Here is a 26,218-nt window from a genome sequence, read left to right as displayed (position 1 = left end):
AAATGAAGTTTGAAAAATCACCATAGAAACCAAGTATTAAACAAACAAGATGAATCATGACTATTTTAATGATATCAACTATTCAAGCATCAAGTATAGTGAAGTGAAGGTAAGACCCTTAAGGTTAATCCAAGACTAAAACTTATCTCCAAAAGATACTTAGCTTATTTCATGCTACTCAAGATAGAGAAAAGAAGTACATAAAGCTTACTACTAGTATCATTTAAAACATCATGAATCTAGATAATAAACGTGTTAGTATTTTGCATTAAGGAACAAACAATCATGATATGATGAATGATGCAACTAGCAAAAAACAAAAAATTTATTATGCAAAAACTAAACTAAATCAAATGCATCCCCCCAGACTTAAACTTTTCATTGTCCCAATGAAAACTAAAAACAATGTGGAGAAGATTTATGAAATTTAGAGAAGTTACCAAGTGATGAGCTCTAAATGGTTGACATTCATGTTTTAAAAATACTCCTCTATCCAATGCTCACATTCCTCCATAACTTTGAATTCTATAAAAATAAGATAGACAAGAAAAATTAAGTAGAGGAAACATGTTTATTATAAAGAAAGAACTAAAGATATAAAAGAAAATAAGGAAAATGAACTTGGGTTGCCTCCTAAAGAAGCGCTTGTTTAAGGTCATTAGCTTGACCACCTCATTAGATTCATTGAAATCTCGCTCTTAGAGGGGTAAGATATTTTAGAACTCTCCTACCAAGGGCTCTTATTATGGAGAGAGCTTTCATCAAAGGAGCTACAAAGTAAAGTATAACTCTCTCCATCTTCGTCTTCTTGGAAATTTTTTCAGGTGGTCAAAGACGGTTCAGATTGAGCTTCCAATTATTGGCCCATGTGAAATCTGCATATCCAAAAGAAAAACAAATCTCCCACAAACATGTTATATAGTATAGAGCTAGAAACATATCAAGATAAGATGAATAAGTAATAAAAATTGAATCACATCCAACAAAGTCAATTATAGGTACCTCCATAAAGTTTTCCAAAAGATCACAAGAAATACTAACCTTACTTTGCTGAGAAATACTTGAAATTTCTAAACATGTAGATGTGACTTCCTCTGAATCAAATGATGGTTCTGGCTCTAGCTCAGGTGTTGATGATATCAATGATGGTGATTCTTGAGACTCTGCTAGCTCTGCATAAGGTCCTACACATTGTTCCATAACATGATCAATTCTTAAAACCTCTAAGGGTTGTGTTGATAAAGGTGGTGATCCTTGAGATGCTGCTTCCACAACACAGCTCCCTACACATTCTTCCATATCATCATCATCAACACATACATCAAAAAATAAACCAACATCTATGTCCTCAATAGGAGAATCAATAACAAGAGGATCAATAACTTCACTTGCAGTTTTAAGTTGATCTACCACATCACATTCATCATCTGAAAATTCAATGTCACTATAACACCCTATAAAATTTTGAGGTAGATCTGAAAACTTACTTACCCCTGCATTATCAATAAAATCCTCATCTGAAAAATCCTCATCTTCATATACATTCAAAAATCTGCACTCAACCATATTAGTGTCACAGGATTTGCCGAAGTCTTTATTTTCATTGACTCCCACTAACCTTTGTGGAAAAGGAACCCTTAGTGAAGGTCCTGGGAAAGACTGAACTTCCTTTTTCCCAAATTCCCTTTGAGTTTTTGGAGGAGGTCCAACTTGCTTATCTAGTGTTGGTGTGATTAATCGTTGAGGGAAAGGTACTTGTGGCCTTTGGGAACTTCCTAGAGAAATGGAACTGAGTTCTTGTGATCTTCTATTATTCTTCTCCTCAATTCTAAACATGTCATTCTTCAGAAGTTCTTCATGATTTTTGCCACTTCTCAACCCAACATTATCACACTTTTTATTAGATCTTGACTGTGTAAGAGGGGGATCTTCTTTAAACCATTTTGAAACAATACTATCAAACTTTACCCCCAAATGTTTGAACTCCTCACTCTGTGACTTGTGAATTTCAACATTTTTAGGTGGTTGAACTTCATTTTGTTTGACAGGCTCTCTTACATTTATGGCTTGCACTTCTTGAATATCTGAGGGAAATTCCATCCAACTTTTGTTTGACCATTCATGGAGGTTCAATGTCACTTGATCAATTAATGAATAAGCTTCATCTACACTTTTGTCCATAAAAGAACCTCCAGCTGATGAATCCAATAAACTCTTGTCTGAGAAAGAAATTCCCCCATAGAATATGTGCAAAATCAACCATTTTTCAAAACCATGATGAGGGCACTGTCTTTGAACACTCTTAAATCTATCTCATGCTTCAAAAAATGATTCTCCATATGCCTGAGCAAAATTTGTTATGCAATTCCTCATATACAATGTTCTAATTGGAGGGAAAAAATGATTCAGAAATTACTTCTCCAATTATTCCCAACTTGTGATACTTTGAGGACAGAGAGAATATAGCCAAGTCCTTGCTTTATCCTTGATACTGAAAGGAAATGCCATCAAACTGCATCTACTGATACTCCTTCACATTTCACCAAATCACAAATCTCTAAAAATATTTCAAGATGTAGATAAGGACTTTCTGATACTTCTCCTCCAAATTTATGACCTTGTATCAAGAAAATTATCTCTGGGTCTAGTTGTAAACTTTCTACTTCAATTTGAGATTGCACAATGGGAGATAAAAATCTTGCAGAAAAGGGTATAGAAAAATTTCTCATGGGTCTGCTTGACATGTTAGTGCTCATGGATATTCAAGAAAAAAACAAATTATCAAGAATCAAAGACAAGAAATAAAATGCAATATGAAAAACAAGAAAGAAAATGCAAAATTTAAATTGCAAGAAAGAAAGTGCATAATGAAAACAAGAAAGAAAAGACGAAAGGAAAAAGAAAAATGTCTAGAATAATTCATATGCTAAAGATTGCAAGATATGTTTACAAAAGAAAAGAACAAAGAAACTAGATCAAAAGAGAAAACAGAGAAAAGTTAGACAAGAATGTTAGAATCAAGATGCAGAATTAGAGTTAAACAAAAAGAATTGACAAGAATGTTATACAAGAAAGGGAAAGCCTATGAAAACAGAATTCTAACAATTAGTTACAACAATGCAAATGTAAAGAAAGAAAGAAAAGTTATGTCTAGTCTAACTCAATTGATAATCTCAAATGTTATAGCGGAGTCCCCGGCAACGGCGCTAAAAACTTGTTACGTTCCGTAAGTGTACGGAAATGTCGCAAGTAATATAAAAGATTATCGTATCCACAGGGACTGGAATAAGCACTAGAAATGTTTCAATACGAGTTAGCTAAACAACTAATTAATTGGTTTCCAAAAGCTAAATGTAACTAATGAAAAGTAAACATAGGAATGAAAGATCAACAAACAAGATTATGGGCTATGATAAAAGAATGTTCTAGGATTTTTGGTTTCTTTGTAAGATTCCTCAATGTAAATGATCTACCAAACCCTATTTCTCAATTGTCCAACATTTATAAAAGGTTGCCAGTTCTCTCTTGCAATAGACAACCGGCTTAGGACTGAAATCTATACCTAAATGAGATCAATTGGATATGAGCCTATGTTGTCCTTACACGGGCATGTTCCTGTCACGAAGATCCCTCGGAAAATCAACATAGAAATCATTGCCTCTCAACCCATAAGATATAAAGATTAATGCATACATCTATCCTACCTTTTTGAATTATCCTATCTCCCCCCTAAAGTTCATCCCTCACACGTCCTTACACGGGCTTGCACCTTACACGTGCTTCCCTCAGAAAATCGAGTGAGAGATAATCTCTACAAGATCCACAAGACATTCAAACAATCAATCAAGAATATGAATTAGGTCCAAATCACAACAATACATCCAAGATTGAATTGATACAAATAAGACAATATCATAGAAACAAGGAAATGGCAAATCCACAAGAGTTTACATCAATTCATCATACAAATACTCCCTCCATCCTAGAACAAAGAGATCTACTCCATGAATCAAAGAAATAAATCTGAAAATACAAAGATTACAAGCATTTCTTGATCCCCCAATCCAAGAAGAGGAGAGAAAGAAAACTTATCTAAGATGGAGCTTCGTCTTCGGATCCAATCCACGCTCCCAGAGCCGATTCCATTGAAGATCCACCTTTAGATCGCCCAGAAATCCTCCCAAGATTGGAAGGAAAGCCCCAAATCTCGCTCCCTCCCCAAGAGGGAGAAGATCCCCTTTCAAATCTTGAAGAAGGGTTTAAATAGAGGTGAGGTTTGGGTGCCACACAGCCCCATGGCACGGCCGTGTGAGGTTCACATGGCCCTGCCCATTCTCCTCTCTACCAGCCTTGAACGACCGTGTGTGAGACACGACCGTGGCAAACATCCTCAATATCCACTTTACACGGCCGTGTAGATCTACACGGCCTGAACTATCTTAGCCTCTAGAAATCTAGCACGGTCGTGTGATGCACACGGCTTGCCTCCTTCCTTGCCACTGAGGACCCCACACGACCATGTGAGACACACGACCGAGGCTTCTCCTTTCTCTGGAAAAATCACATGGCTGTGTGGTGCACACGGCCTAGGCTCCTTCTCAATCTGGGTTCTTTGGATCCTTGCACGGCCGTGTGAGGTTCACACGACCATGACCTCTTTGTTTCTTGCTGCAGCTTTCTGGCCCGTGATCTCCACACGGCCTGGGTAACCCCCCAGAGTAGGGCAGTGTGTGGTTCAGGTAGGGCAACTTCTTCCCTTTGCTTTGCTCACAGATTTGGTTTCAAACACGAAATCTTCACCATTTCTACTCCTGTGTACAGAAAATGTACAAAAGCATATCTCCGAACAAAGAGAGTAAATATGCTAAAAAGGAAAGCTGAAAGTATGAAAATGCATAGATCAAGCATGCTCAAAGTATGTGAATGTGCGTCAAAACATGCCAATAAATGTATACAATCTACGCACATCAATCATGCCCCCTCACCAGAGAATAAGCAGAGTTTGGTTGTGTCTTGTGGCACAGTCAAGCCTCCTACTAGCAACCATTCCAAGGGTGGTCTTGTGAAACCACACAGTCATGCCTCCCTTTCAGAGCCAGTTCATAGGGCGGTCATGCCCCAAGATATGGTTGTGCCTTTGAGCCCATTCATGCTTTAGTTATGCCCAAAGGCACAACCATGACATGACCCAAGCAGGGGTCATGCCTTGCCTTGGGGGAGACCTATTTGGTCTAGATTTTCTCTTCATCTGAGCTCCCATCAATGATCCAAAGCCATTTCTATCATCTCCTTCACCTCCAAAAGCAAAGAATTGGATCCAAAGACCTCTTCTAACACTAGCTAAGATTTCTTCATCTTTCTTCTTAGATTTGGGTTTAAAATTTATAATTATCATGTCTTTGGGTTTATCTCCTCTTGTTATAGAATAGATCTATTTATTCTAGGATTAAGGGAGTAGTTGTGATATATGATTGATGTAAACTCTTTAAATTTGTTAATTTCGTATCTGTATGACATGTTTATGCCTTGTACCTATTTGATTAAATGTGTGTATGATGATTTTGTGCTTATATTTCATGTTTGATTGGATGATTGTAGTGGTTGCTTACCCTGTAGAGGGGATGCCCTAGATTGTATGACTAGGGGTCCTCGTGATAGGGGTATCCCTTTAACCAGATTTTTAGAGCATCACCTTGAAAGGGAGGACAATTCTCTACAAGGAAGCATCTAATTAGGCTTAATGGATTATTCCTAATCTTGTGTTAATAAGTTTCATGTGTAATCTAGCAATTATATGACCGGGGGGACCCTTAGTGACAAAGGCTATCCCTTTAACTAGACTTTTTAGAGTACCTCTTTTATTTAGTGACATTGAATAACACTCAGGGTAACACTCTGATACTACCACCACGGGGAGTGTTAGTATTTGGTTAGACTTTCTACATGGCCATAAGGATAAAAAATGGGAGATGGACAATTCATAGTATATTAATTAGCATCACAATGAAACTGAACCCCTAGAACACTTTCCTTGACCAACTCCCTCGATCAATTCTCCTTCCCAATTCTCTTCTCTCTCCCCTCTCTTTTAGTGCATAAATTTACAACATTTTATCATTTTGATAATTTACTGTGTTAAACCTCTAGTGCTTAACTTAATCCTTGTGGATTCAATATCTTTTATTACTTGTGATAAAACCATACACTTGCAATTTCACAACATTAATCCTCCATAGACAATTTGTAATTGAAGTTAAATTTTTTTGTTTACCTCTTCAATTACTTTACCTCTTCATTTACAATTATTTTACTAGTGAGTGGTTCAATTAATAATCCATTTTAAATTAGTTGGGTCGAACACTCAATTCCATAATAAATATATAAGAGAATAACTTTCTACTTTTTGCGGAAGGAATAAATTCAATGTCTTGGAATTCATATTCCTAGTCATTCATTTCAAATGAAAATCTCAAATGCAAGTGTTGAGTATGCACAATTGCAAACTTTAAACAAGAAAATTAAAATTTACATTGAAATGAACAAGAGTCTATAATCACTTTATGATTAAGATTTGTCCATATAAGATCATCTTTATGATTTAATTATAAATTTCATAGAAGTAATGGAATTTATTATGAAATGTATAATTGAATTAGTCCTAGTACTACATAATCTCATTATATATAAATGCCCCCATCTAGATGTCTACACATTGACGATCTAAATAAGATGATCACATTCGTAATGTTCATCGGTTGCATCAGTGATGTTTTAATTAAAGATCTCATACTTTAATTAATTTCATAACGGATTTAATATAAGTTTATTATCCATGATCTTAATCCTCTTTTGTGTGTGTGTGTGTTAAAATCATGGTTACATCTAATAAACTAGAGATTTTACTATAATATTCAAGACAAGAAATTTCATACAAACATGTTCAATAATAAATGTTGCTTTTATTAATTATAAAAACATAACATTACAATGCTTTAAGGGCAATATCTCCAACAATCTTCCACTTTCCCTAAAGCATGTGGGATATGTCTCTAAATCCCAAATTCAAGATGTGCCTTTAAACACTTTTGTAAGCAATGTCTTGTTGAATGGATCAACGAGGTTGGCAGTGTTGGAGCAATCCCAACGGTCCGTACGACATGTGTTTTGGTGTTTGGAAAAAGAGTTTAAGTTAGGTTCACCCTTGTATTTGATATGTGTATATGAGTGTACAGGTTTGTAGGATACACATATGACTCAGCTTGATCGCTTTAGGTCCGGTAAAGGATAGAGCAACCGAGGGACCGTGGACAAGGCAGCAAGGACAAGGGCCGAGGGAAGTGACTTCGAGGCATACACGAAGGATGACATTAGGATGAGCCGCGGGCTTGGATGCATCCGAGGGACGAGAGTCGAAGGATGTAGGCTTGAAGGCAAGAGGTCAAGACTGTAAAGAAGCGTCAAGTGAGACGTGGAGTGAGGGTCTGAGTGTTGAGAGATTGTACTCGGGGTACCAGTTGACTGGTACTTTCATTAGTCAACTGGTACTTTCATCAGTCGACTAAATAGTCGACTGCGATCAAACAAAATGCTTCTGTTTGCTCAGCCAGTGTGGAGCAATCGATTGATACTTTTATCAGTTGACTAGTATCGAGCAGTTGGGTTTTAACGGTCAAAATTTCACAGAGAGCAGTCGACTAGTACTTTCAGTAGTCGACTGGTAGGCGGATTTGTCCAACCCTTGGCCTATATAACCAAGGCTTGGAAGCTTAATTAAGGATGACGAAATTAGACTTGGTTAAAGTCTAATTAATAGTCAACTAGTGTAATACCCACTAAGCTTGTAAGATAAATATATGAATATGGGATTTTTGCCTTAGAAAAATAATAAGAAGTTAGTTGAAGCAAAAAGAAATAAAATGAAATAAAAAGAAGAGGAAGTCAAGGATTGAACCTTGAACCTCTTATATGATAAATCATAGAATTAACTAGTAGAAACCAATTGGGATAGAGAGAAGATATTGATAGCAAGGAAAGGGAATGCATGATAAAGATAGGAGTAAAGATCTAAGAAGAGAAAGCAAGAAAAGAACAAGAGAAAGGCAACTTGCCTTCCTCCCTTTCTCTCCCTCTTCCTCTTTGATTTTTGCCGAAAACTTAAAGAGGAATTAAGGGGATTCATTCCCCCTTATTTTATCATGAATGGTGAGAATAAATAGAAAATAAAATAAATGTAAGAAAAATAGAAAATGGGTTAAGGGAGAAGGAAAGCAAAAATCAATTTTGCTACTTCTTCCCCCTTAACATAAAAGGGAGCAAGAAAAGAGAAAATTATTTTTCTCTCATTTTCTCTCATTCATCCTCTCCCTCACCGAGAACACCACAGTCCCCTCTCCTCCATCTTCGGCCCCAAAGCCAAGTTTGTTCCCTAAGAAAGCCTAAGATACAAGGAGGACTTAGCAAAGGAATCAAGGGAAAGGAACTAGAAGAAGAGGCTACTTCTTCTTCACCATACCTTAGATCCACAAGCAAAAAGGATGTAAGCTTCCCCTCACCTATGGTACAAGGCTTTTATGTGATTTTTGGATTCTATAAGGATTAGAAAACCTAGAAAAGAATTTAAGAAAATTCGGCTAAAGAAAGGGTTTTCAAATCTAGGATGGTTTAAACAAGTCCTTATTTTATGATATTCTTTCTATGCTATGTAGGAAGGATTTTCTTCATGTTTTTATACTTAAATGATGCTTGATCAGAGGAGTACCTAACCCTAGAATTTCGGCCAAAAATATGTTAAGGAGGTTAGGGAAAAATATTGTTTAACTAAACTAGTACAAAATTTCTCTCATGAACTACTAAAGGTTTTTATTGGTTTTCTTGCTTGAAGGTTACTTAGAACCAAAGAAATCCATTTATATGTTTCGGCCAAGAAAAGGGCTTAGGGTTAGGAAGACCTTTAAATTTAAATAACCATGTTTGTATGATAGAATATAGAGTTCTCTTAAAGAATTGCATGTTGTACATTGCTAGAAATTCATGAACTCTTATTTTAGATTTTCGGCCATGATAAGATGGATAGTTTAGAAAAGCTTGAACAAAATTCTAATATGCTCAAGACCTCTGTGATATTATGATATGAAAGTTGTTTAATGCTCTTATGTTTAAATTGAGTATAGAAAATTAGTTACATGATATATGACATGTAAGTTCACAAGGGTCCTAGCTTGTTTATGAACCAACTTTGTATATGATGTTCTTAGTAATTTTTGCCATGAAACTTACTTAGGTTTTCCATGCTTTAGGCCACTTAAAACCTAGTTTAGAGATTGGTAGGTTTCGGCCATAAGGAAAAATAAAAGAAAAAGGGAAAGAAACCTAGGAAGCCTAAGACACAATTCACATGTATGTTTATTATGCTTGTCTTTAAATACATGCTATGAAACTTGTATAATTTCTTATGCTTTTAGGCTATTTGAAGCAAGTTTATATTCTGTGAGTTTCAGCCAAGTAGGGTTTAAAAGACCTAGAGGCCTTAGAAATGAAACCAAATGTGTTAAAAGTGCTTCTTATGAAAATATGATAATGTGTTGATTGTGTCACATATTTGTATAATTTTTCCATGACCTAAATGGATCATTGTGTGTTTCGGCCATGAAGGGATAAATGCCCTAGAAACCCTAGAATGAAAATTAAATATGCTTATGTCACTCTACATGAAATATGATAAGTAGAAAACCAAAGTTCTCATACTATATGTTGTTTAGTGACCTAAATGAGGCTAGGGCAAGTTTCGGCCATACCTATTGTATGATGTCTTGTTATGAATTTATACATGATGTTAGTTCAAGTTCACATGCTTGTATGTTTGTTTTTAGCCCTAATGAATACTTGTTAAAAGATTGACCAAGACATACGTTAAGGGCTTGAAGGACTTAGGAACTAGCTCAATATGCTTACTATGCTATTTGGAAAAAATGCTATAAATATGGTTTAAGGTTTCCATGATTTCATGACATTTGGGACCTTGTTTATATACTGATAGGGTTCGGCCACATGAGTTTAAGGACTTGGAGAACTTAGAAACCAAGTTAATCATGCTTATAATGCTTCCTAAGAAATTTATGTGATGATGATTTAGGGTTCACATGCTTGGAGGTTGTTTTTTTACCTAAATGGAGACCTAAGGGGGTTCGGCCATGATAGGAACCCAAGGGTTTAGGAAGCTTAGAACCCAAGTTAACTATGTTACCATGTTTCTTATGATAGTATAATCACATGATATACCCTTATACTTAACCATGTATGCTTGTGATTTATACCTTTTTATGATATGATATGTGGATAGAGATATGCATGTTTTAATGATATGTTATGTGCTTAGAAATATGTAAGCTTTAATGATATGCTATGTGCTTAGAATATGCATGCTTTTATGATATGCTATGTGAGTAGAAATATGCATGCTTTAATGATATGCTATGTACTTAGAATATGCATGTTTTTATGATATGCTATGTGTTTAAAATATGCCTACTTTTTATGATATGATGTATGCCTAAGTGATGCATACTTTCTTATGACATGATGTATGCCTAAGTGATGCATACTTTTTATGATATGATGTATGCCTAAGTGATGCATACTTTCTTATGACATGAAGTATGCCTAAGTGATGCATACTTTTTATGATATGATGTATGCCTAAGTGATGCATACTTTTATGACATAATGTATGCCTAAGTGATGCATACTTTTATGCTATGCTATGTGACTAAATGATGCATTTTTATACATGCTATTTTACTTTGTAAGGCTTGTACCAAGGGTGGACTCCTAATCAGTCCCTAGGCCTTGCTTTGTGATCTAGGCTAAGCCTTGCTTTGTGATCTAGGCTAATAAGGGATGGGCTCCTTAGTACACCCCTAGGCCTTGCTTTGTGATCTAGGCTAATAAGGGATGGACTCTTCAAATACGCCCCTAGGCCATGCTTTGTGATCTTGACCTAGTTCCTAGTATGATTCAAGACTTGCTACCTTGGATATACTTAGGATGCGCGCATCTATGTTATGTATGTATGGTACAAGCCGGGGCCCTAAATATGTTGATATTATGTTCAAGTATATATATGTAAGAAGAAAATGGTTTTAAAAGATCATGAGACATACACATGTTTTTCGGATACATGTTTTTTTAAAATCATGATGCATATAATCTATGATTATGTTGTGTTGAGGTTATGATTTAAGATATGCCATGATATGATTATGTTATGTTTCATGCTATGTTTTAAGAGATGATATGCCATGATAAGATTATGTTATGTTTCATGCTATGCTTTAAGAGATGATATGCCATGATATGATTATGTTATGTTTCATGCTATGCTTTAAGAGATGATATGCCATGACTAGTTATAATGTTTGTTATGTTGCATGATATGCTTAAAGAGTATGATATGTTATGCCATGACTAGTTGAGATCATGTTAAGTTGAGACATTATTTGATTATGTACTGATTGTTGGTTTTAGTGAGTAGGAAAGGAACTTACTGAGCCATGAGTGCTCATAGCTTACTTTCCTTGTACCACAGATAAAGGAAAAAGCTGGATGAGTTAAAGGAGCAGCAGGAGGGGCAACGAAGATGTGTGTGGCGGTGGCTAGGCAACTAATTAAGAACTTGCTTTAAAACCTTTAAGAACTATGCTTTGGTTTTGTGAAATGTAATACAATATGGGTGACTTGATGTTAAGTTTTTATTTATTTTGTTATCATGTTATGAAACCATGTTAGTGTAGTTCGGTTTTAATTAAGTTTAGAAAAATAATTTTAAGTCTTCCGCTGTAATACGTATGTAGAGTATCGTAGCCCCGTCCCTTGTTGACAGCAGGGAGGGCGGGCGTTACAACTAGTTCTCAAGTGCTTGTGTAATCCAAGAGGTCTTGGTGAGCGTTGTGGTGAGGTTTCTCCACCCACAAGTAGTTACTTGAGTAGCCAGAGTTTGTCGGGGGATAATCCACCGACGAATTGGGATCATCTACCTTACGGGCAGTCGTGGAGTAGGAGCCTTAATCTCTGAACCACGTTAAAGGAAATGGGTTAGCGGTTTGCCCTTTGTCTTTAACTTTCATATTTGTATTCATGATTGTATTCTTTGTTTTCCACCGTGCACTAACGAATACGTAGGAAGAAAATGAATTGGGGGCAATGTCTCTTCAACCCCCCCCCCCTTCTAGCCGGCTACAAGATCTCCAACAAGCGGTATCAGAGCCAAGGTCGCACTTCACAAGACGAATCGTTGAGGAGAACAACACTTAAGAAGATGACTGGCTTGATAGAACCGCCGAAGTATGAAAGAGAAAGCCTAGGAGGTGTCACATTTTGGATGATGAAGATGGAGGTCTTCTTCGAAATGGATTGGGGCACCATGATGGTGATCAAGGAGCTATTCAAAGTCCCAAAAGACAAGAAAGGGAAGAGACTCCGGCCACGCTATTGGACAAAGGAGTAAATATCACAATCAAAGGTAAATGATAAGGTAATATCAATTTTGATTGATTTGTTGCCTAATAATGTTGTGAGTCGTGTAGGTGAATATGAGAATACTCACAATTTATGGAGCAAATTGAAGAAGGTTCTAAGTGAAGAACCTATCCCTACACATGAAGAGGTAGAGCCCAAGGAGATGGGTTTAATTGCTCAAGTAGAGGAGGAGCAACCAGAAGTTGAGCCATGTTCAACATCCGAGGAGAAGGATGAGGAAATGTCATTCACAAGTGTGGATGAGGAGACATCCTCAAATGTTGAAGAAGAACCCAATACAAGTGAAGAAGAAGAAGAAGTCTTGGAAGTCAACCTAGTGAGTATCACTATCGATGTGAAGTCAAAGGATCACATCACTTGCTTCGGGTGCAATGAGGAGGGACACTACAAAAGTAGATGTCCATTGGGTAAGAAGAAGGTAACTCCTAAACCCATTCAAGTTAATTTAAACACTAACCAAGGTTGTAGGAATGAAGAAGCCCAAAGGAGGAGGATACACATAGTATGCTTCACATGTGGGGAGAAGAGATACTACCACACCAAATGCCCTACAAAGAGGGAGATCAAGAAGTTTGCGCATCTAAAGAAATGGGAGAAGAAGGAGAGAAGAGTCAAGGGGGAGCTTCAAGGGTAAGGGAGGTATACCTAATTTGAAGTATAATTCAAAATCTTATCCTTCCATGCATGCTAGGAATAATTGTTATTATTTACCCATGTAAAATTTTAGCTTTAGATATCATGATAGAAATAGGCTCAATGTAGATCATAATCCTAGGAGACTAATGCATAATAAAGCTGATAAGTTAAATTCTCATTACCTAAGGAGAAGAATGTAATGAAGAACCAAGGCATTAATCCTAAGAAGGGGAGACATGCCTAGAATGAGTAGGTCTATGAATGTCCAAGGTGAACATGTTGATTCTAGGTTTAAGAATCTAGAAAGAGAAAATCAAGCTTTAAAGGCAAAGCTTGATCATTTGGAGAAAACCATAGAGAGATTCAATGTTGGATCTAAGGGGTTAGATATGTTGTTGGGTAGTCAAAGACCCAACAATAGTAGATAGGGTTTGGGATACCGATCTAAGGTCTCCAAGGCTAAGGGAAAGTCTTATGCTAGGGTTGCATATGACTATAGTAAGGAGAAGTCAACAAATGACAAGGGGAAGCCATTTAAAAGTAAAGATAATTTAACCAAGGACAAAGTGCCTAAGGTTAAAAAGGTTAAGTTTGTAGGCCAAGTGTCACCGGAGGTGCACCGATGTGACCTAGCAATTGTAGATGAGTCACCTAGGGAGGTGGCTAAGGTTAAGAGCTCTAGGGAGAGCTCAAAGAGTCAATTTAGGACCCATGACCAATGAATTTTAAGTGGATATTACTTGGGAGTCTAGAAGAGCCATGGAATGTGCCAAAGTGGTTTTGGAAACGGACTTGAGTCTTAAACCTAGGGAATTGACACACATGAGATGTGTTTCATGCAAGAAATATAATATTGGTATATGGCATGACAATTGGTTTGGATGTAACCAATGTTAGGGATGCATTGTGGTTTAGTATGGGCAAATACATCAAGAGGAAGTCAAAACTAGGACTTTAGGTGAAGGTTCAATTGAACCATTTAGATAGTTTTGGATTTTATATCAATCTTGGGATCGGTGATAGATATATTTTTGAATATATTTTTCCTAAGTAAATACGGGTAAGACAGGCCTCCCCACAAAATTTAGGGATTTTTGGATGTCTGTAGAATATTTGGTGTATTTCTGAAGTTGAGTTTAGAATGTTGTTTGGGCTGAAAATAGTGTGCCAGCTGACTGATGCATTTACCAGTCGACTGGTAACAATGTTTATCGAATACAGAATGGTTCTGTAGGTTTATTTTGATAAGGGCAGTCAACTAGTATTTTTGGCAGTTGACTGATACAATTCTAAAACTGTCTTCAGTATTGGTTTGTGATTGGGTCAATAGAATTGGTATGCCAGCCGATTGATGTTTAAAATGCTGTTTGGGCTGAAAATAGCGTGTCAGTCGACTGATGTAGTTATCAGTCGACTGGTAACAATGTTTATCGAATACAGAATGGTTCTGTAGATTTACTTTAATAAGGGCAGCCAACTGGTACTTTTGGCAGTCGACTGATACAAGTCTGAAATTGTCTTCGGTATTGGTTTGTAACTAGGTTAATAGAATTGGTGTATGAGATCCTTAGAGGGATAAATACATGAGTTTAGGGTCAGTTTAGATGATAAGTTTTGATAATTTGGATATTATTGGAGCTTTTTTATATTAGGCAAAGGGAGAGAAGTAAGGTTTAAGTGGGAAAAACTGAAATACCTTTGCGGTGGTGAAAATCCTAGCTGAATAAGGGGATTATGTGTAGGGGGAGCCTTGTGAATGATGAAAATCCTAGTTCAATGAGGAGCTTAGGTTTATGAGGAGCCTTGGGATAGGTTCCAATGCATGTTTGCATTTTCCATTCGGCGGTCTAAGTCCAAGTGTGTAGCTTTAGTAATGTAATTCCTTTCAGTGGTGTAAGTCTAAATGTGTAGCCTTTGCAACGTAAGTCTATTCGGCGATGTAAGTTTAAGTGTGTAGCCTTGGCAATGTAAGTCCTTTTAATGGTGTAAGTCCAAGTGTGTAGTTTTGGCAATATAAGTCCATTTGTTTTAACATGTTTATTTGCTATTATGTTTTTCCTAACTTAAACGTATTGCCAAATATATATATATATATATATATATATAAAGAGATTGTTGGAGTAATCCCAATGGTCTGTGTGACTATGTATTTTAGTATTTGGGCAAAGAGTTTAAGTTAGGTTCACCCTTGTATTTGATATGTGTATATAAGTGTGCAGGTTTGCAGGATACACATATGACTCAACTTAATGGCTTCGAATCTAGTGAAGGATGAAGCATTCGAGGGATCGTGGACAAGGCAGCAAGGACAAGGGCAAAGGAAAGCGACTTCGAGGCATACACGAAAGATGACATTGGGATGTACGTGCATCCGAGGGGCGAGAGCCGAAGGAAGTAGGTTTGAAGGCAAGATGTTAAAGCTGTAAACAACCGTCAAGTGAGTTGTGAGGGTGAGGGTCCGAGTGATGAGGGATTGTACTCGGGGTACCAGTCAACTAGTACTTTCATCAATTGACTAGACAGTCAACTGGGAGCAAATAGAATGCTTCTGTTCACTCGGCCAAGGTGGAGCAGTTGACTGGTACTCTTACAGTCGACTAGTATCGAGCCATTGGATCGTAACGGTCAAAATTCCATAAAGAGCAGTTGACTGGTAGGCGAGGTTGTCCAACCCGTGGCCTATATAACCATGGCTTGGAAGCTTGATTAAGGTTGACGAAATTAGACTTTGTTAAAGTCTAATTAGTAGTCAATTATCTCAAGTGTTTGTGTAATCCAAGAGGTCTTGGTAAGTGTTGTGGTGAGGTTTCTCCACCCACAAGGAGTTGCTTGAGTAGCCGGAGTTTGCCAAGGGTGATGGATCAGGATCGTCCACCTTACGGACATCCATGGAGTAGAAGCCCTAATCTCCGAACCACGTTAAAGGAAACATGTTAGCGGTTTGCTCTTCCTTTGTTTTTAGCTTTCATATTTGTATTCATGGTTGTATTCTTTGTTTTCCGCTGTGCACTAACGAACACGTAGGAAGAAAAGGGAATTGGGGGCAACATCTATTTAACCCCCCTTTTAACCGGTCATAAGATCTCCAACAGTCAGTAGATGTCATCTTAAGTATGGAAGTGCTAGCTCTTTGCACTATCTTTCGAATCAAGTGGTATTTCATTTCTATATGCTTCGATCTCTTGTGACCTCGATCTCTTGTGACCATGAGGTTCCTTCGAATTAGCCACTGTCCTAATATTATCACACCACAAAGTGAGTGACTTATTCATATTTGGAACAACCACTAGTAGAATTTAGATGATAACTAGTTACTTCGATGATTATTAATTATGAGGTAATATATAATAATAAACTTAGGTAATAAATTGGTATAAAAAAAATACCATTTTATACCTCATAGGTTAAAAAAATAGACTTCACTTTTAATTTTAAGTGACAATAATTTGTAATTTTAAATAATGAAATAATAAGTTTGAACCAGTTAAAAAAATAAATTGAATTGGTTATATTTGTACCCAATTCCCATTTTCCTAAAACCTAAGGTGCGCTTGGCTTAACTTTCTCCAAACACCGTCGATTCTCTATTCTTCGCGGCGACCAGTTATTCCCTCTGAGCACCAACCGATTCTTTCTTCGGTGACCTCTTTTTCCTCGATCACGCGGGACCTCCTTTTCTCCAAGCACCAACGGACTCTGTTTCTTCTTCTTCAACGACCTCTTTTCCCCGATCCTAAGAGATTACGACAGTGCTAGGGTTTTGTTCGCTGCACGACTCAACGGTAAGATCTTATTTCTTCCTCGGAGGCTCCTTTCGTGTTGTATGCTTTCTTCTTCTTGTTTATTCCTCTTCTTTTGTTAATCTTCAAGATTTTCTCAGTTTGTTGTAAAGACATAGTCGATTGAAAATTTCTCGCTTTGTACACCTTAGTCAAATGATGTGCTCAAAGGAACTCATCATCTTATTATAGAAATCGAACAATGTGGCAGAAATACATAGGTGTTTGGCTAAGCATTGCTCCTAGACAGTGTTTTTATCTTTAAGATTTGATATGCCACTACAACTTGTAGGAGTCCTGTTCTTACAGGTTCTGATAGAGACTGTTGGGACCGAAAATGTAGCTAGAGGGGGGTGGGGGTGAATAGCTCGGCGCGATTTACAGCTTCTTGGGATTATTAATTATGAGGTAATATATAATAATAAACTTAGGTAATAAATTGGTATAAAAAAAATACCGTTTTATACCTCATAGGTTAAAAAAATAGACTTCACTTTTAATTTTAAGTGACAATAATTTGTAATTTTAAATAACAAAATAATAAGTTTGAACTAGTTAAAAAAAAATAAATTGAATCAGTTATATTTGTACCCAATTCCCATTTTCCTAAAACCTAAGGTGCACTTGACTTAACTTTCTCCAAACACCGTCGATTCTCTCTTCTTCGTGGCGACCAGTTATTCTCTCCGAACACCAACTGATTCTTTCTTCGGTGACCTCTTTTTCCTCGATCACGCGGGACCTCCTTTTCTCCAAGCACCAACAGACTCTGTTTCTTCTTCTTCAACGACCTCTTTTCCCCGATCCTAAGAGATTATGACACTGCTAGGGTTTTGTTCGTTGCACGACTCAACAGTAAGAACTTATTTCTTCCTCGTAGGCTCCTTTCGTGTTGTATGCTTTCTTCTTCTTGTTTATTCCTCTTCTTTTGTTAATCTTCAAGATTTTCTCAGTTTGTTGTAAAGACATAGTCGATTGAAAATTTCTCGCTTTATACACCTTAGTCAAATGATGTGCTCAAAGGAACTCATCATCTTATTATAGAAATCGAACAATGTGGCAGAAATACATAGGTGTTTGGCTAAGCATTGCTCCTAGACAGTGTTTTTATCTTTAAGATTTGATATGCCACTACAACTTGTAGGAGTCCTGTTCTTACAGGTTCTGATAGAGACTTTGGGATCGAAAATGTAGCTAGAGGGGGGTGAATAGCTCGGCGCGATCTCGTGCTCGTCGTTGCTCGCTTCTTGAGATGATGGATGTGCAGTGGAAATACAAAGAAACAAACACACAACACTAACTCTAGGGATTTACTTAGTATCCACCTTAAGAAGAGGTGACTAGTCCAAGGATCCACACACTCACACACCCTCCACTATAAAAACAATCCTTCTCGGTAACTACCGAAGGCGGAGAAGCCTTACAACCTCATAATACAACAATGAGAAAGAAAGAAGCAAAATACAAATGAATCTTACAAGATTACAATGAAAACCCTAGCTTCTTCTTCTTCTTGCAACACGCCTCTTGACTTGGATGAGCCTCCAAGAACCTTCAAGAACTGGCATGAGGAAGAAAAGATCGCTGTGGAGAGCTGCTGTGATCACCCGTGGAGAAGAATCGAAGAAGTGCCGAAGGAATCGCTCGCCAACGGCTTTATCTGCACCAACGGTCGGATCCCAATCGATTGGATTGCTCTTAATCGATTGGGAAGGCTTTGGATCGATCGGTCAATCGACCCAGAGCGCCTCTATGCTCTCGGGAATTGCCTGGATCGATCGGGCGATCGATCTAGGGCTTATCGCGCGAAATCGCAGCTCCCAATCGATCGGCTGATCGATTGGAGGTTCTGAATCGATCCAGAGCTCTTCTGTGCGATCGCGAGCTTCTCCCAATCGATTGGGAGGAGGCTTGTCGCGGGGACTCACCCAATCGATCAACGATCGATTGGGTATGAGCCAATCGATCGGCTGATCGATCCAGCTCATGGTTTTTGCCCAAAACCATGTCCAAAGTCCCCTAAACCAACATCCGGTCAATTGTGACCTGCTGGTATATCATGCCTAGCATCCGATCCCCCTTGACCTGCTAGGACTCCCTCACCAAGTGTCCGGTTAATCCCTTTGACCCACTTGGACTTTTCTCCTCGTGCCAAGTGTCTGGTCAATCCATTTGCCCCACTTGGACTTATCTCCACCAGGTGTCCGATCAACCTTGATCCACCTGGATTTCCCATGCCTGGCTTCACTTACCAGGACTTCCCTTCTGCTTAGCTTCACTCACCAGGACTTCTCTTCTGCCTAGCTTCACTCACTAGGACTTTCTTTCTGCCTAGCTTCACTCACTAGGACTTTCATCTGCCTTCACTCACTAGGATTTTCCTTCTGCCTAGCTTCACTTACTGGGTCTTTCACCTGGCTTTACTCACCAGGATTTTCCAATTGCCCGGCTTCACTCACTGGGACTTTCCATACTGCCTAGCTTCACTCACTAGGTCTTTCACCTGGCTTCACTCACCAGGACTTTCAACTCTGCCTAACATCCCAATTAGGACTTTCACCTGGCTTCACTCACCAGGATTTTCCTTCTGCCTAGCTTCACTCACTTGGTCTTTCACCTGGTTTCACTCACCAGGATTTTTCAGTCAAGTATCCAGTCAATCTTGACCTACTTGACTCTCCTTCACAATCTCCCCACATGAATAATTGCACTTGCAATCTCCATGTGGCATCTCCATGTATTGTCAAACATCGAAATCCACACATCAAGACTTGAGCTTGAGCTAATTCAAGCTCAGTCATCCAGGTCAACCTTGACCTAGGGAATATTACATCAACAATCTCTCCCTTTTTGATGTTTGACAATACCTCCTTTAAGTTAGGCTAATCTCATAGCCTCAACCTTCTTCGTGTCAATATGAATAGGGGTTCCCTTCATTCTCCTCCTTTCCTATAGGGTAAACTCCCTCTGAGGTAATGAAGGCCTAACTTAAACCCTACATTCTCCCCCAATTGACACACATCAAAAACTCTCCCCCTGAAGAGTTACCCAACGTTGTTCACAACTTCACTCGGTGTTCACAACATAATAACGAAGGTCTCATACCTTTCATTATTCTTAACGCTCAACCTTGAGCATATACCACCTGGTATATTCATACACGATTCAAATGAAGGTCTCATACCCTTCACTTTCATCAAATGATCATCCGTGAGCATATACCATTTGAACAATGAAGATATCCACTCTCCATTGTAGGCAAATGCCCAACCTTGAGCATTTACGCTAAGGTTAACCACCTCCCAAGGTGTATGAAAAATAGATTTTTCATGTCCTTAAAGGGTAACTCCCCCTAAAGACATGCATGTAACTTCTGTCATTGCACCAACAAAGACTTGGAATCCCTAAACCTTTAGGAAACCCAAATTTAGAGGTTTTGAAGTTCAAAAATTCAATCTTGAAACCAAACCTCAACCTAAACCTCTACGTAGTCTTCCTTGACCAATTCATCCTTGTTTTTATCGTGAAAACTCCCCCTAAATATATACAAATGTGTTTTGAGGGATTAGGAATGGTTTTATAGACTAAAAATGGTTCAAAATGCTGAAAATAAGCTTTCCCAGCTAAAATCAGCATCTCCAATCGATTGGAGTTGGGTCCCAATCGATTTAACCCTGCTGAATCGATCCACTGATCGATTCAGCTAGTGTGGATCAATCGATGGATCGATCCAGTGAGCTTCTGTTCGTGAGAAGCTCACTCTCAATCGATCGCCCGATCGATTGAGACCCTTCAATCGATCGAGTGATCGATTGAAGGTCTGAAGTTGCTGAAATTTCATTTCAGTCAACTTTAGAAACCCCTAGAAAATTCTACAAAATTCCAAAAATCATAAAAATCGTTGTAGACATTATTTAGGGTATATATTATCATGGAAAAATAGTTTTCTATGAAAATACTTCCTATTTTCAAAGATTGACACAAATTTGGAAAAGTGTAAAAATTTTAGTGTTTTCTTCAAGTTTGTGTTTAACTATTCAATGATGATTACTATCAAAAGATAGCCTTCATCATGGTTTTCCAAAATATATTTAAAATCATTTTCAAAAATAATATCTAACCATGTTCTTTGGGTTCAATGCACATGACTTGTACATTAGCTTTCCCAATGATTGGAAAACACATAACTATGTGTTTTGATGAACTTAAAACTCAAAAAAAAATGCACTAGATCAACATCTTGAGTTTTGTTCATCATCCTAACATCTCACTTGAATCTAATGTGCACTAAAACATATACAAGTCACCTTATAGTTCTTTTGTGAGATGTAAAGTTTGGTTTTACCCTAAACTAGGGATCATGCATATCTATCTAGGTATTTTGAATTATGAACATCCACTAAGGATATTACTTGTTGATAAATGTCATTTGTCCTCAATTGCAAGGAATTAAACATAATGCATCAAAAAGAAATAATTTTCAAAAGAAAATTTCCTATAACTACATGATGTATGTATGACGTGACATGGTATTTTTTTTATTTTTCATAATAAGGCATGAGTGCAAGAATAAATATGATGTCATGACATATGATGGGCAAACAATGCATGAAAAATTAGCATAAATAAAATATACCTAGATTATCTATCTAAGTATCCTAAAACCTTGGCTAACTTAACTTAAATCCTAGATTGCCCAATTAATGTCAAAATCCCAATTTTTGACATTTCTTTTGCTTTTATAAATTTTGTGCCAATTTAAATTAAGCATATTCCTCAAATTTTGGCACAATTTACTCTTCCAAAAGAGTAACAATTTGAGTTAAGGTCTAGATTGCCTTTAATTCCCTAAGAACATACCAAACTCCCAACTTGGTAGTTCTTATGATTTTCCCAATTTGTGTCACTTAAAATTACATCCAATTTCTTAAAATATGACACATTTTACTCTCTCCAAGAGTAACCATTTATTCTTTTCATTTTCAAAGGTTAATAATGTTGGGTTTTTTGGAAAATGAAAACCGCGTTTTCGCGTCGTGGAAACCCCGAAAGCCCAAAGCCAACGGATCCGTGCAAAGAAAAATTTCGAAAACTACGAATACGAGTTTCTACCAAGATCTACTCCTAGATCTACATGAAAAAGGGTTATACCTTTGAAGCGAAGCCCTTCGCGTTCCTGCTCGTCCAAACGGTGCCGGATCTCAAGAGTATCAAAATAGATACTCCTCTAGAAGTATCCACACGAACTAATTAGGTGGAGAAAGACCGAAACGAAGGTGTGCTAGCACCTTGATAGGTCACGGCAAGAGAGGAGAAGAGGGAGAGGGAGAGCTTGAGAGGAAGAAGATGGATTGAATGAATCTTGAATGAAAATTCATTTTCATTCATTCTCTTGTGTGGCCGGCCACATGAGTAACTCCCACTCATTTAATGTGGCCGGCCACATTAATGGGAAAGGAGGCTTGTAACCTCCATGAGGTGGCACACCATGATGATGTGGAGCATCATCATTGGTGCACATCTTGCCATCTCACTAATGATGTGGCAATTAGTCAAGTCAAACTTGACTCTTCCTCTTCCTCTCAAGTCAAGTCAAACTTGACCAAATCTCTTCCATGGTTGATCTAATCTAACCATTTGATTCAAGCCAACTTAATATAATGAATCTAATTCATTAAATTAAGTTGATTTAATGAGTCATAATCTAAATTAGACTCATTGAATATATGAATCAACTTGAGTCCAACTCAATTAGCCCAATTTGGATTACTCCTAATCCAATTTGATTCATCAAATGAATCTAATCCTCTTGGTTCATCATATGAACCTAACCTCCATCTAATTATCCTTAGTGTGTGACCCTATAGGTTCTTGTAACGTTGGCAATACCCCTAATCCCATTTAGGAGCATAAGTATGTTAGCTAGAGTCCTAGAGTCAATCATTTGATGATTGTATTTTGGACTTATTGTATCATATTCTATATAAATAAAGGCATTTGGATTTTGGTTATTATACTTACTTGTATTGGTGCCAAATAAACTAAGTATAATAATGTCCTTGAGTAGACGGTTCTCACCTATATCAATCGGTTAGTTGAACCGAGAGTGAGATGATATAGGGAACACTACTCTTAATCATTCCTAGTCGAGTATTAACATTCAGGGACAATGTTAATGCAATAAGACTAGCATGTAGGTCAACTCGATGACTTGATCTCACAAGTCATGGATATAGAGATATCAAGTTGACACATGGGTATACATTAGAGAATGTATACTGAATGACCCGCCATGAGAAAGTATCATGGATCGTTATATGAGTGTCATATACTTTCTCATGTGGCTATTAGTATGACTACTAGTCCTTAGACGTGAAGTCACCATAGATCCCTACATAAGGAGTTATGTACTTTAGTTTCGTCAAACGTCACCCGTAACTGGGTGGACTATAAAGGCGATTACTGGGTATGTAACAAATTATGCGGAGGGATGTGAGTGATGTAGATAGGATCTATCACTCTTATATGACGGGAGTGACATCGGTATTCTTGATAGAGTGAGACCACGAAGTGCATGGCCATGCCCAAATGAGTCAATATAGGATATTGAGCTCATTTGATTTAGTGAGTCTACTTGGAGTTCAAGATTTAGATTGGTCAGAGGATGACACGGTCTATGCCTCACATTGACCAATCTAGATGTCTAGGATAGAAGGACACTTGTCATATTTTGTGAGGAGTCACAATTAGTAGTCACAAGGTGATGTCGGATCTCGACATTCTTGTAACTTGGGTAGTAATGATGTGTTGCTAGATACCGCTCATTACTTATGCTCCTAAATGGGTTTAGGGTATTGCCAACGTTACAAGAACCTATAGGGTCACACACTTAGGACAATTAGATGGAGATTAGGTTCATATGATGAACCAAGAGGATTAGATTCATTTGATGAATCAAATTGGATTAAGAGTAATCCTAATTGGGCTAACTTGAGTTCGACTCAAGTTGATTCATGTGTTCAATGAGTCTAATTTAGATTTTGACTCATTGAATCAATTTAATTAAATGAATTAGATTCATTATATTAAGTTGGCTTGAATCAAATGGTTGGATTCGATCAACCATGGAAGAGATTTGGTCAAGTTTGACTTGACTTGAGAGGAAGATTAAAAGTCAAGTTTGACTTGACTTTATGCCACCTCATTGGTGAGTTGACATTGATATGGACCAATGATGTTACTCCACATCATCATAGGTGCCACCTCATGGAAGTTACAAAGCCATTTTCTTTAATAGCTTCACATTAATTGCACTTAATGCAATTTTGGGAGTTACACAATGGAGAGTGGCTGGCCACTTTTGTTTTGAATGAGAATTCAATTTTTCATTCAAGTGTGCATTTTCTTCCTTCTTCCTCTCTAGCTCTCCCTCTCCTCCTTCCTTGGCCAAACCACATAGGTGCTAGCACACCTTGGTTTTTGGTCACCTCCACCTAGTGTGTTCGTGTGGATACGTGTAGAGAGTTGTCTACATTGACAACTTCGAGATCCGGCGTACCGAGGACGAGCGGGATACGCAAAAGGGCACGCAACAAGGGTAAAGATCTTCATCATGTAGATCTAGAAGTTTTGTAACTCTTACTCATATGTTTTCAATTTTTTCCTTCGCACGAGATCCATTGGCTAGGGTGATTCGGGGTTTCCGCGACGCGAAAAAGCGGTTTTCGCGGCCCGAAAAACCCAACAAAGTAATGAGCGGTATCTAGCAACACATCATTACTACCCAAGTTACAAGAATGTTGAGATCCAACATCACCTTGTGACTACTAATTGTGACTTCTCACAATATATGACAAGTGTCCTTCTATCCTAGACATCTAGATTGATCAATGTGAGGCATAGACCGTGTCATCCTCTGACCAATCTAAATCTTGAACTCCAAGTAGACTCACTCAATCAAATGAGCTCAATATCTCATATTGACTCATTTGGACATGGCCATACACTTTATAGTCTCACTCTATCAAGAATATCGATGTCACTCCCGTTATATAGGAGAGATAGATCCCATCTACATCACTCACATCCCTCTGCATAATTCGTTACATATCCAGTAATCGCCTTTATAGTCCACCCAGTTACGGGTGACGTTTGACGAAACCAAAGTACATAACTCCTTATGTAGGGATCCATGGTGACTTCAGGTCTAAGGACTAGTAGTCATACTAATAGCCACATAAGAAAGTATATGACACTCATATAACGATCCATGATACTTTTTCATGGCGGGCCATTCAGTATACATTCTCTAATGTATACCCATGTGTCAACTTTATATCTCTATATCCATGACTTGTGAGATCAGGTCATCGAGTTGACCTACATGCTAGTCTTATTGCATTAACATTGTCCCTGAATGTTAATACTCGACTAGAAATGATTAAGAGTAGTGTTCCCTATATCATCTCATTATCGATTCAACCAATCGATTGATATAGGTAAGAATCTTCTACTCAAGGACGTTATTATATTTAGTTTATTTGGCACCAATACAAGTAAGTATAATAACCAAAAAACCAAATGCCTTTATTTATATAGAATATGATACAACAAGTCCAAAAATACAATCATCAAATGATTGGCTCTAGGGCTCTAGCTAACAAATAATAACTTTAAAAATGCTCTCCGAGTATCAACTTCATCAAAGTTGGGTTAACTACCCTTCTAATCGGACTTGACACTCTCTAACACATCTATGGGATAGAGAAAATGCTCCTAGGAACCCAAACCCTATTGGTGCTCCTTAGATGCTCTAGGTACTCACTAGGGATAACTTCCCTAAATACCTTCCTAATGACCTTGGTAGGCTTCTTAGAGTCCTTGGTCATCTTTTCTAGGTCAACTCTAGGGATTTCTTCCCTCGTGACCTTCTTTGTGACTTTCTTAGACTTCTTAGAAGTCTTAGTCATGTTTATTGTTGCAAAAATACTTCTAGGGATAACTTTCCTTGTATTTTTGACTTACCCACTAGGCCTAGGGTTAGTTCCATAACTATATGGAACTCTATGGTAAGAAGGTACATCCTTTTTGGTTTTAGGTTTGTATCCCAAACCTCTATGACCCTTGGATGACCCTTGTTGTCCTAAACCTAGATTTTGCTCATTTTGCCCTTTTTGGATATTTCCATCCTTTTTAGGGTCTTTTCTAATTTATCGAGCCTTGACCTCAAGACTTGATTTTCTTCCCATAAATCCCTAGATTTTGATTTT

The 26,218-nt window shown here is 37.7% G+C and overlaps 1 non-coding gene across 1 annotated transcript; it reads left to right on the top strand.

The window, feature by feature from the left end:
* Nucleotides 1-2,269: 2,269 nt before the first annotated feature.
* Nucleotides 2,270-2,375, top strand: LOC122030772. Its single transcript, XR_006125610.1, has one exon. It is a non-coding gene; the product is annotated as a small nucleolar RNA R71 (small nucleolar RNA).
* The last annotated feature ends 23,843 nt before the right edge of the window (nt 2,376-26,218 follow it).

This window comes from Zingiber officinale, chromosome 10B (assembly GCF_018446385.1).
Source record: "Zingiber officinale cultivar Zhangliang chromosome 10B, Zo_v1.1, whole genome shotgun sequence".
Taxonomy (NCBI): Eukaryota; Viridiplantae; Streptophyta; class Magnoliopsida; order Zingiberales; family Zingiberaceae; genus Zingiber; species Zingiber officinale.
Note: the sequence above shows the minus strand (reverse complement) of the source record. Positions and strands in the feature narration are given on the sequence as shown.